This window comes from Coloeus monedula (assembly GCF_965178545.1).
Source record: "Coloeus monedula genome assembly, chromosome: 2".
NCBI classification, from domain to species: Eukaryota; Metazoa; Chordata; class Aves; order Passeriformes; family Corvidae; genus Coloeus; species Coloeus monedula.
In genome coordinates, this window is record NC_138782.1 from 67,161,026 (window position 1) to 67,170,914 (window position 9,889).

The following is a 9,889-nucleotide window of genomic DNA, read 5'->3' on the forward strand; positions in this document are numbered from 1 at the left end:
TGTATAAGCTGGGTGGCCTAAGGCCCTGATTCTTTTCTCATGTTGGTTTTATTCTGTGAAATAAATCTAATGTCTTCAGGCAAGTTGTGATTTAAACCCACAGAAGAGGAAAGCCAAAGCTTCAGGTTACAGCAGTACAATCAAACACAATTGAATTGCAGTGACTTAACAAGCTGCCTCCTGTCAGCTGAGCAGCTACAAGTATCCAGGAGCATGTTTTTAGTCCAATTAATTATGAGAGAGTATAACTTAGCTTAAATGAATGAATGAGGGTGAAGACAACAGAAGGCATCAGGAAAAATAACTTTTCTAGGCTATTTAGTGCTTGACCTTAAGGTGTAGCTTTGGTCTGTAAGCAAAAGCTGTGAACTGCACTCTGGAAGCCAGGCTTTTACAAGCCTGTTGCTCTCATCCTGGTGCCAGGCTTCTCCATCACCACGTTATAGGCTTCCATTTTACAGCCAGGGAAGGCAAGCATCCACTTTAAAACTGTGATTTATATGTCCTGTATTATTAGATGATTATTTTTTTATGAGATGAATTGCATCCTAGATCATATTAACTCTGTTAAATATAATTCTGCTAACTGTCAAAGGAGAGAAAGCTGACTGATTTAAACACAGAGTTATGCATTGCCACCTGTTGAATCCCACCTGAGTCTTGTATAAGAAGGCTTTATTTACTCAATGTAGTAACTGGGACTGAAGTAAGGGGCAGGTTTGCTTTGATCTCTTTTCTGGGCATGCAGGGAGGTATTTGTAGTACCTACTTTTAAACATCTAAAATGTAATAATGGACAAGCTAAGCAAGGTGTGTAGAATCCCTTTACAATCAAAGGGAAACAGTCTCTTGTAGAATTAAAAAAATGTTGTTCCTTTATACATGCATACATATATATATATATATATATGGTACCTTTTTCTACATCTACTTAAAATCGTAGTCTGGATAATTGGGTCAGAGGGAAGATGAATGTTTCAGCATGTGGTAACTGAGAAGCAACACACTTCAGTTTTGCTTTATTTGTCCTTTATTTGTCTTCTCCTCTCATGCAGATTTTTCTGTCTCCACAGATTGAGTGGAGGACCATAACATTTTCTCATTCCATGTAAAAATGAGAAAGTACGTGCAGTTAGCAAAGTTTTTTCAGGTCAGGAAAATTCTAATTGTAGTGATCAAACATGGCACTGTGTTGGTGACCAAAGGGTGTCCTCCCCCCACAACCTCCTTCCTTTTCCAGTTTTCTGATGGGTTTGTCCTAAGATAAGAACACCAGGCTGGTATTTCTGAAAGAACTGTTTGGATGTTCACATAAGCAATGCATTCCAGAAATGGGGGAGCTGAGATGTTTGTGATTGACTTTGATGCACATCAACCTGCAAAAGGGTGCAAAATGCTGCTGGAGACTGGGGATCTGGTCTACCAAGGTTTCAGGCAGCTTCCATGCAGATCCCCTCCCTATGTCCAGCTTGAAGATGGGAAACACTTTTGGATGGGTGAGTATAAAGCACTAAGGTCCAGTCAAATACAGACATAAAATCAGGTGGCTACCTAGGTGCTTTGTTGCTGTGTAATTGTGAATTCTGCAAAGCTAAAGACTGTAAACCTTCTGCTTTGCAGAATTTGTAGCTGAACTGGCTTATATTATAACCCTTTAGACATAGACTGTTGGCTAAATCTGAAAGTCAGTGGACTGAGCCACACCTAGACTTCTCTGAGAAGTTTAGGAAGCAAGCAGGTCTCACTAAAGCTCATGACTCAACAGGAGGGACCATGACTGGATTATACTAAGATCCATTGTAGAAGATGATGAGTTGTATAGATATTGCACTGGCAATATTTAGATACTGTATTAGGAATAAAGCTAATCATAATCATCCACACAATCACTGAGACCTTCTTCTTGTGCCTGGCCAGGAACCTTCTCTTGACTCCTCTGCTACAGGCATACAGCTTGACCTGGCACACCCTGCTAAATCTGGTGAGCTTCTTGCGCTGATCAGCAACTCTTTCTCCTACATCCAGCTAGAATTTGCAGGAAAAGTAACAGCAAACTGGTAACAGATAAAGTCAAATGAATAACTGATTGTGCAGAGAAAAAAAGACATTGCAGGCTGCAAAAGTCCAAAATCAGTAGAAAAAAATAGTGCACAATCCTTCATCCCTTACACAAGTAGTTTGCAAAGAATTACAAGACCAGGACTTTTAAAATTAATGGCAACTCTTTAAATTTAAGCTCTATAGACTCATTAAATCAGTAAACAGGAACTGCATGTTGTGAAAAGGGAATTTGAATTGTAACCTCACTTTGCAATTTGCTCCATCACAAATAGCTTTAGGCACAGAAGTAAAAAATCATAATATCATCTTATCTCCATTTCAGTTGTCTTCATTCAGTAATCCAGAAAACTTCTTTTCTAGAGTATGTAGTATGGCATAAAAGCATGAATTTCCATTCCCTGGTTTTACTGTGTCCTCACCTTCAGAAGGAAAAAGACTAGAGAAAAAACCTTAGCTAAGATATACTGTGCAGTTTTGTTTATCTACCAGAGCATAAGCATTATATTCTAGGGTTTTCTCCTTTCTAATTTATTACTTGAAAATATTTGAATAGACTCTAAGGAAAAATGTGGGAAGCTCACAGTGACAAAAACTATAATTAAAAATAAAACATTTTTTAAGTGTTTGTTTTATTTTAAGCAGAGAGATAAAGTAATATATATTTGTGTGCATTTGCATTTTATGTGTGTTTGTAAAGCACATAAGAAAAATGCAGCCTTCATGTTGATAGAGATTGATAGGATATTACTACAACACTCGGGACATGAATAGCAGTAAAGGATTATCACCAAACAACAGTCTAGCAGAAGTAGTCTTGAATTAAATGGCATGCAAATCTCTGAAGTAGACTATGAGTATAGAAGACAATCACTAAAGATGAGAAACTCTTTAATGGAGAGGCTCATAGGAGAAGTTTCCTCATATATCTTCTAACTTTCTGGTTTTAAATGTTCATCTGGGGTAAATAAAGCTTTCTTCTTCATAAAATTTCAGTGTTGTATTGTTCTCTTATCAGTAAGTCTTAAGTATAAAAACACAGTGAAAGATACCATAAACACTTGTAAAGAGCTATGGTTCCCACAGCGTACCTGTGCGTGCATGATTCCTCTTAGAAACATCATTCAGAGGTTTACACTTCTTAAGAAATTATAATTTCATTTGAATTTTATATTTTCAATGACTGTTACATTTCAGGATGCTTCTTTCAGGTAACAGCCACTCTGTGCCTTGACTCAGGGACTTCACAGTTGAAACATATCAACCTGTTGCACCTTGAGGTAGTTCAGCTCAGAGAAGCCTTTCTTTCTGCCTTGCTGCACATCACACTGGGTTCTAGGCTCACTTGCCTAGGGTTAGACTAAGTCCAGGAGGTTTTTTGGTACTGCTACAATTGAATGTGTTTCTTAAACAACTCTTTAGAGATGTGGGAATGCCTATTCCAGTAGATACTATGGTGCTCTTTTTCGCCAGGAACATCCCATAGAAGAGATTATACTAATACTCTCATTTTTATCTGCAGAACCTGGCAGCTTACTACTGGCCTACATTTGCAGAAGTTTACTGTTTCCACTGTTCCTGTCACCAAGTTAACAGGTGTAGGCAAAGCTCCCGAAATAGGTATTCTCGTTTTCTTTCTGCATAGTGGCTAGACAGAGAGAAAATTCTTCATAGGAAAGACATAAGAAATTAAAAACCTCCATAAAATATCTTAATTGATAGACAGTCTACCTTTGCATTTTCTTTACTAGACATATTTAAAATTAGTAAAGGAGAATCTTGTGAGATTTGACTTATTTCTGTTGTTTGGGTTCATTATTACTATTGTTTGGGTTCATTTCTTGTAGGTACAAGTTTTACAAGTATTTGTTGCCATGATCAATTTTCAGTTCTATTGGCAGAGGTATATCTTGCCCAATAGGTATAATGTTTCAAAGTGTTCAATGAAATCTGGAAAGTTATGGCACATTTTTTGTTGTGCTGTGCTCCCTAACCTTTCTACTGAGTGGCGTGCAGTGGTGGATCTACCAATTTATTCTTTTCAGCTCTTCTGCCTACTCACATAAATAATACATGTGAGGAGAGGAAAAAGGCTTAACTCTCAAGAACTACAGAGAAGAAGGTGTGCCAGAAAGGGATTTGGGAGTGCAATACTTTAAAAGTGATTACAGACTCCTCAAAAGAAAATATAAATAATAAAAAGGACACTGATATTCCTTTCAAAAAAGGGCTCTGAGGCTTAGAAAAACACCTAAACTGATACAGGTAGAGGAAAGAGAAGCTAGCAGTTCTGATTATTTTGCTGCTTTAATCCTGACAGCATCTTTTCCATTTCATCTAATAAATTCCTGGATTTTCTGTAAACTTTGCTACTCTATCTTCAGTAAAATTACAGAAGTAGAATATTCTAACGCATTTCTCTTAGGTTGAGCTTTTCTCACAATGAAGGGAACACCATGGTGAACAGAAACAAATACACTCGAGAAATAATGAAATTTAAACTCCAATTTTAATTTTCACAAAAAGAAATATTAAAAATTTAAGCAGATAGTAACAGCAGTAAATAGAGGCAATCATTACAGGTTGAGATACCTTACTGTAAGATGCACTCCCTTCCTTGTGGGTTTCAGTTACTTATTTTAAACACACATACCCAACTACATAGATACAGTGCTCATACAAAAAGCTGCAGTAGGCTGAGCCTAAAAACTTCAAGGAAAGTATAAGTCAGGCCCATGAATCCGATTCATATTTGGAAAATAGCTGACAGTGTTTAGAACTGAAATCACAATTTAAAATCTCCCAGATACCATGGAGGTTCAAAATTCAGATTTTTTCCCCTGGTCACAGAAGGTGTTTGAAAGACTTGAACAGAGATTTAATATTTTACTGAGAAAAACCAATCTGCCTTGCAAAGGTCTGAATTATATAAAGTTTATGATTTCATGTATGCTAATTTCTAATTGTAGCTAATCCCAGGTCTTTAATTTTTTTTTTTTTAACTGAGAATTTTCCTTAATTTTTCTTCAGGGTTCCAGAATACTACTACTTTTCTCACTTTCAGATCTCACATGCTTTTTATTTTCTATATTAGAAAAAGACACTCTGCTGGTGAATCTAACTGCTCATCAACTCTATTTCGTGTTTCTTCTCTTAGTTTAAGTTGAAACCTTTCCTCACAAATTGTCTAAAAGGTAGTTTTGATTTTCTTCTTGCCTACATTTATTGAACAAACGGGGAAGAGTAAGTCACATTATCCTTGACATGCAAAACAATATTACAAAGGCTTTGAACTATAACCATTTGTCTAGTCAGAGCTATGTCAAAGTATGTCTGCCACAGACGAAATGTTTCATTTTTACCAGAATCTAAACCACAACTTCTCAAAATTTCTCTTAGGGAGTGTAACTGCATTGCATAAGGCGCTACTCAAAATGGTTTGTCTGTCACATCAAGACCTTCACATTCAACCAACACCTTCCAGCAACTGCACACTAAATATGCTCAATTTTTTTTCATGATGTGAAGGTTTCAAAATTTTGTCTCTTTGCACATGTATAATTTAGACTGTTTAGGTTGGATATGAAAGCCTAGATTTGTTTTCATGGGCATGTGTTGCATAAGTAGGTCAGTTGGAGTTTATGAATTTACTTAATTTGACTATGTACCCAATGAGTTTAGGTGTACTTCATTGGACTATTCTCACTTTAAACTATTCAACTTAAAGAATGGCTGACAAATCCCTCAGATCCCAGGATGTCAAACTGCACATATGAAAATTCTGTTACACGAAAAGTAAACCAGAGTTCAAAACCAAACAGGATGTTATTCCACAAATATTATTTAAACAGGTAAACAATAGCAATAGACTGTATTAAGACCATAGTGAAGTAAAACTTTAGCCTACTACCATTAAGTGATAGGAATAGTGAATACAATCAGTAATGTTGATCCTCCCCCAAAGTTCACATCTGACCAAGCAGCACCAGTAGCAAGGTAAACAACTGAGCCTTCACCTTGAACTCCTCTTTTCCTTTTGAAAAACAAGCTCCCTTTTCACAAGCATGCTTGCACTCTGCAAAATCCCATAACAGCAACAAGTTGTTGAGTGGAATTGGCCCTAAATTGTGCTGCTTGAATGGCAAGACCAAGCTGGGAACAAAACTGTGGACATGAATTGACCATGACAGCTGACTTGGCAGGTGAGAGCCTGGAGTTCTGACCCTGGGTCACCTGTGCAGTGTTCTCACAGCTTTAGTAATCTTTAGCAGAAAAAGCCAAGGTTTTTATATTTTGCAATGGGTTTTTATTATTAGATGTTTCAAATCTACATATAACAGAGTTGCTCATTGTTTTCAGAAGCACGGATTTTAGCTGACATACATCTAATCACTGGCATGTCTGAATAGTCTGAAGAAGTTACCTAAATGCCCCTTGTGAGATTTTTATTTTGTAAAGACATCCTTCTCCCAGAGTTTTAGGTACCCATACTTCAGCCTAAAATCCAGCAAAAGGAAGTAAAGAATTTCCAATTCTTTCAAAACTTGGTCTCTGTAATGCACTAAATTATTGAGAACAACCCAAAAAATGCTTTGTTTTATCTATGGTCTGATATGCAGTTCTTACAGACAGGCTCAAAAGAGCAAAATAATACAGAAGAAGAAAGGAGAGATAACAAAGGTTACTATGTCAACAGATGTATTTTAATACTATTCTATGTAGGTCTTTATAAGATCAATCATTTTTTGTTAAAGAACAGGATTCAATTTTAGTGCACCAAGAAACATATTTTTCTTTAAGGTGTGGTAGTGCTGAATATCATTACTGAAGAACAAAAATGTAATTTCAGTCCTGACTTTATATAACTTTATTGACATTGGTTTCCTCTATTGCTTTGGCAGTATCCCTTCACATACTGCTGTCATTTTGAGGTTCTCCCATAAGCAGTAGCATTACTGTCATCTAGCTGAATTCTTTAGCAGGTGTCCAAGTGCATGAGAAAACCCCAAACATACCTTAGATGAAGATGCCCTGTTGTGATGACTGTGTAGTTATGTTCTGATGACATTAATCAAAAGAGAGAATTTATTTTTTATTTAAATACTGAAGACAGTGGGAAAACTATGAAGTCTTTTGAATCGGAGATAAATGTCATGTTAAGATGGAATGTTAGCAACATCAAAATGTTTTGACACAAGGTTTTAGGCAGTCCTGAGCTCGCTCTCAGCCCAAATGGGATACAAGCTGGATGCTGATGAAGTACACCACAGACACACACCTTGTTTTATGAGGGGTTTATGAGCCATGTCCCTAGGTCCAGATCTGCAGGTGGTCTGGCCCATGGGGCATCTTGGTTTCCAATGATGGGCAAGAGGTGTCCTTGTGCAAGGAGACACATCCTGTCAAGGGACCTCTGGATGTCATCTGCTGCAAAAGCAGACAGCAGGGAACCTGATATAGCATGATCTTCTTTCACTGAAGTGGACACACTCTGTCACCTTTCTTCCTTTCAAATTTGAGTGTTTTCTGGATGAAAGATTTCAATTTTCTAAAAGCTAGGGCAGGTTTTGCTCCACTTCTCTTCTTGCATGATTCCGAGGGAAATTTTTGTATGTTTTTCCTTTTAATTGGAATGCAACCATTTTTTAAAACTTATAAATATTTTGTGAAATAAAATCACTAAACTTTGCTCCTAAATGTTTTACCTCAGCTGTACTGGGTTATTTTATTCTAATGCATGACTAAATAATTTCTTTGAATATTTACATGAGAGGGTAGTTTATAGATATCTATGAAGCTGTTATTCTCTAGGCAACTGAATGGTGGTTTGGGCTTTTTTTTTTCTCTTTGATTTTTTTTAGGACTTGTAATATTATTGGACAGTGAGACATTTTCCTTCTCTATCATCTTTGTGACCCATTCAATTACCCTTAGCTTTAAGTAGACTGAGAGGAAAAAAAAAAATCTTGATTTTACTCTGCTATGGAGGCCATGGAGGTGGTGTTTCCCTGGGTGTAAGAAGTGCACCAGTCACACTCTGTCTCTGGAAAGCAGGTGATTTGCTCAGCTGTTGCAAAGATGCAATTTGGCTCCTACCAAAAATTCCTGTTAGCATCCACTGTTTGGACAGGACAGATAATTTTTTTAATTTTATTTTTTAAATATAAAACGCAGATAATTCCACAAAAGATTACACAATTTATAAATATTTCAGAAGTTAACTATGTGGAGGTTGTGATAAACATGCAGAGATTTTAATGCTTTATTAATACAGATGTTGGCTTGCTTATTGGCATAGTGTTGGGGTTTAAGTATTTCTCTCTGGGATCTTTTAAACAAGAGGATGGAGATAGAACAATAAAGTCACCTGACAGTGAACACTTGCAACTTGTGCACAGGATACACAGGACAGCACACAACTAGTAACTCTGGGTCTTTGGACTTGTCCCCGCTTAAGACCAGAAATGTAATTTGAAGAGAAGGACTAAAGGTCTCTAGAGCTGTAAAGAAACAGCCCTGACAGATTTTCATGGAACTTTTCAGGTGGGGAAGGCAGAAATCAGACACACTTGAGTTTCAGACACAAAATTCCTTTGGACCTCTGGGGGCACCTGTCCTCAGGTGAGAGCATTGCAAGTAATACATCTTACTAAAAAATAAAATATATATTTCCTGGTATAAATTTGCTGCCCTGGCTGATTCAGGTGGCTGTGATAACTGTTTCCCTGGCTCTCAGTGCCAGAAGGGGAAAAACTCAGGTAGATGGTAAGACCAAACCAGTTACTACAGCAAGTTTTACAGGTTATATAGCCAAATTGTGGGACAAGAGGCTGGAGAGAGGCCCTGTGGAAAGAGATCTGGGTGCTTGGGTGGATGCAAAGTTGAATGGTGTGCCCTGCAGTGTGTCCAGTGTGTCCTCCCAGTGTGGCATCCAGGAGGGCCAACCAAATCCTGGTGTGCATCAGGCACAGCATCGCCAGCCAGGCAAGGGAGGGGATTGTCCTGCTCTGCTCTGCACTGGGACGGCCTCACCTCAAGTGCTGGGGGCAGTTTTGGGGGCCGCAATGTAAGGAGGCTATAAAATTATTACAGTGTATGCAGGGGAGAGTGAGAAGATGGTGAAAGGACTCAAAGACAAGATTTACAAGGAAAGGCTGAAGTCATTTGGTTTGCTGAGCTTGGAGAAGGCTGAGGGTTTGTCCTCCTTGCTTTCCCAAGGGATACAGAGGAGGGGGAAGTGCTGATCTCTCTCTGGTGACCAGTGATAGGACATGAGGAAATGAATGGAATTAAGCTGTGTTTGGGTAAGTTCTGACTGGACATTAGGAAAAAGCTTCTTTACTGAGAAAGTAGCTGGTCACTGGAACAGGCTTTGTAAGGAAGTGGTCATGGCATCAAACCTGACTGAATTCAAGGAATGTCTGGACAATATTTGTAGTCATATGGTTTAGTTTTAGGTAGTCCTGTGGGAAGAAGGGAGTTGGACTTGGTGATTCTTATGGATCCCCTAGAATTTAAGATATTCTATAATTCTATGATTCTAGGTAAGTGTCAGCAGGCTGCAGCCAGGGAACACAGAGAGAGATGAAGGAAGAGAGAAAGGGAGGTACACTGGTACACTCCCGTGTGAAAATGCAGCAAAGGTGAAAAAGACAAATTTCAATCTGGGCACATGGATCTTGCTGAAAGTGTGTCAACCTTGAATTGCTAAGTAGTTAAAGCTCCAATGCAATATTAGCTTACTTTGCTGAGAAAATAAAGTTACAATATTTCACTGAGGTAAAGCTAGGGACTTAGTCTTGAACTTTGGTTTAAGCCCCTGGTTTAAAAT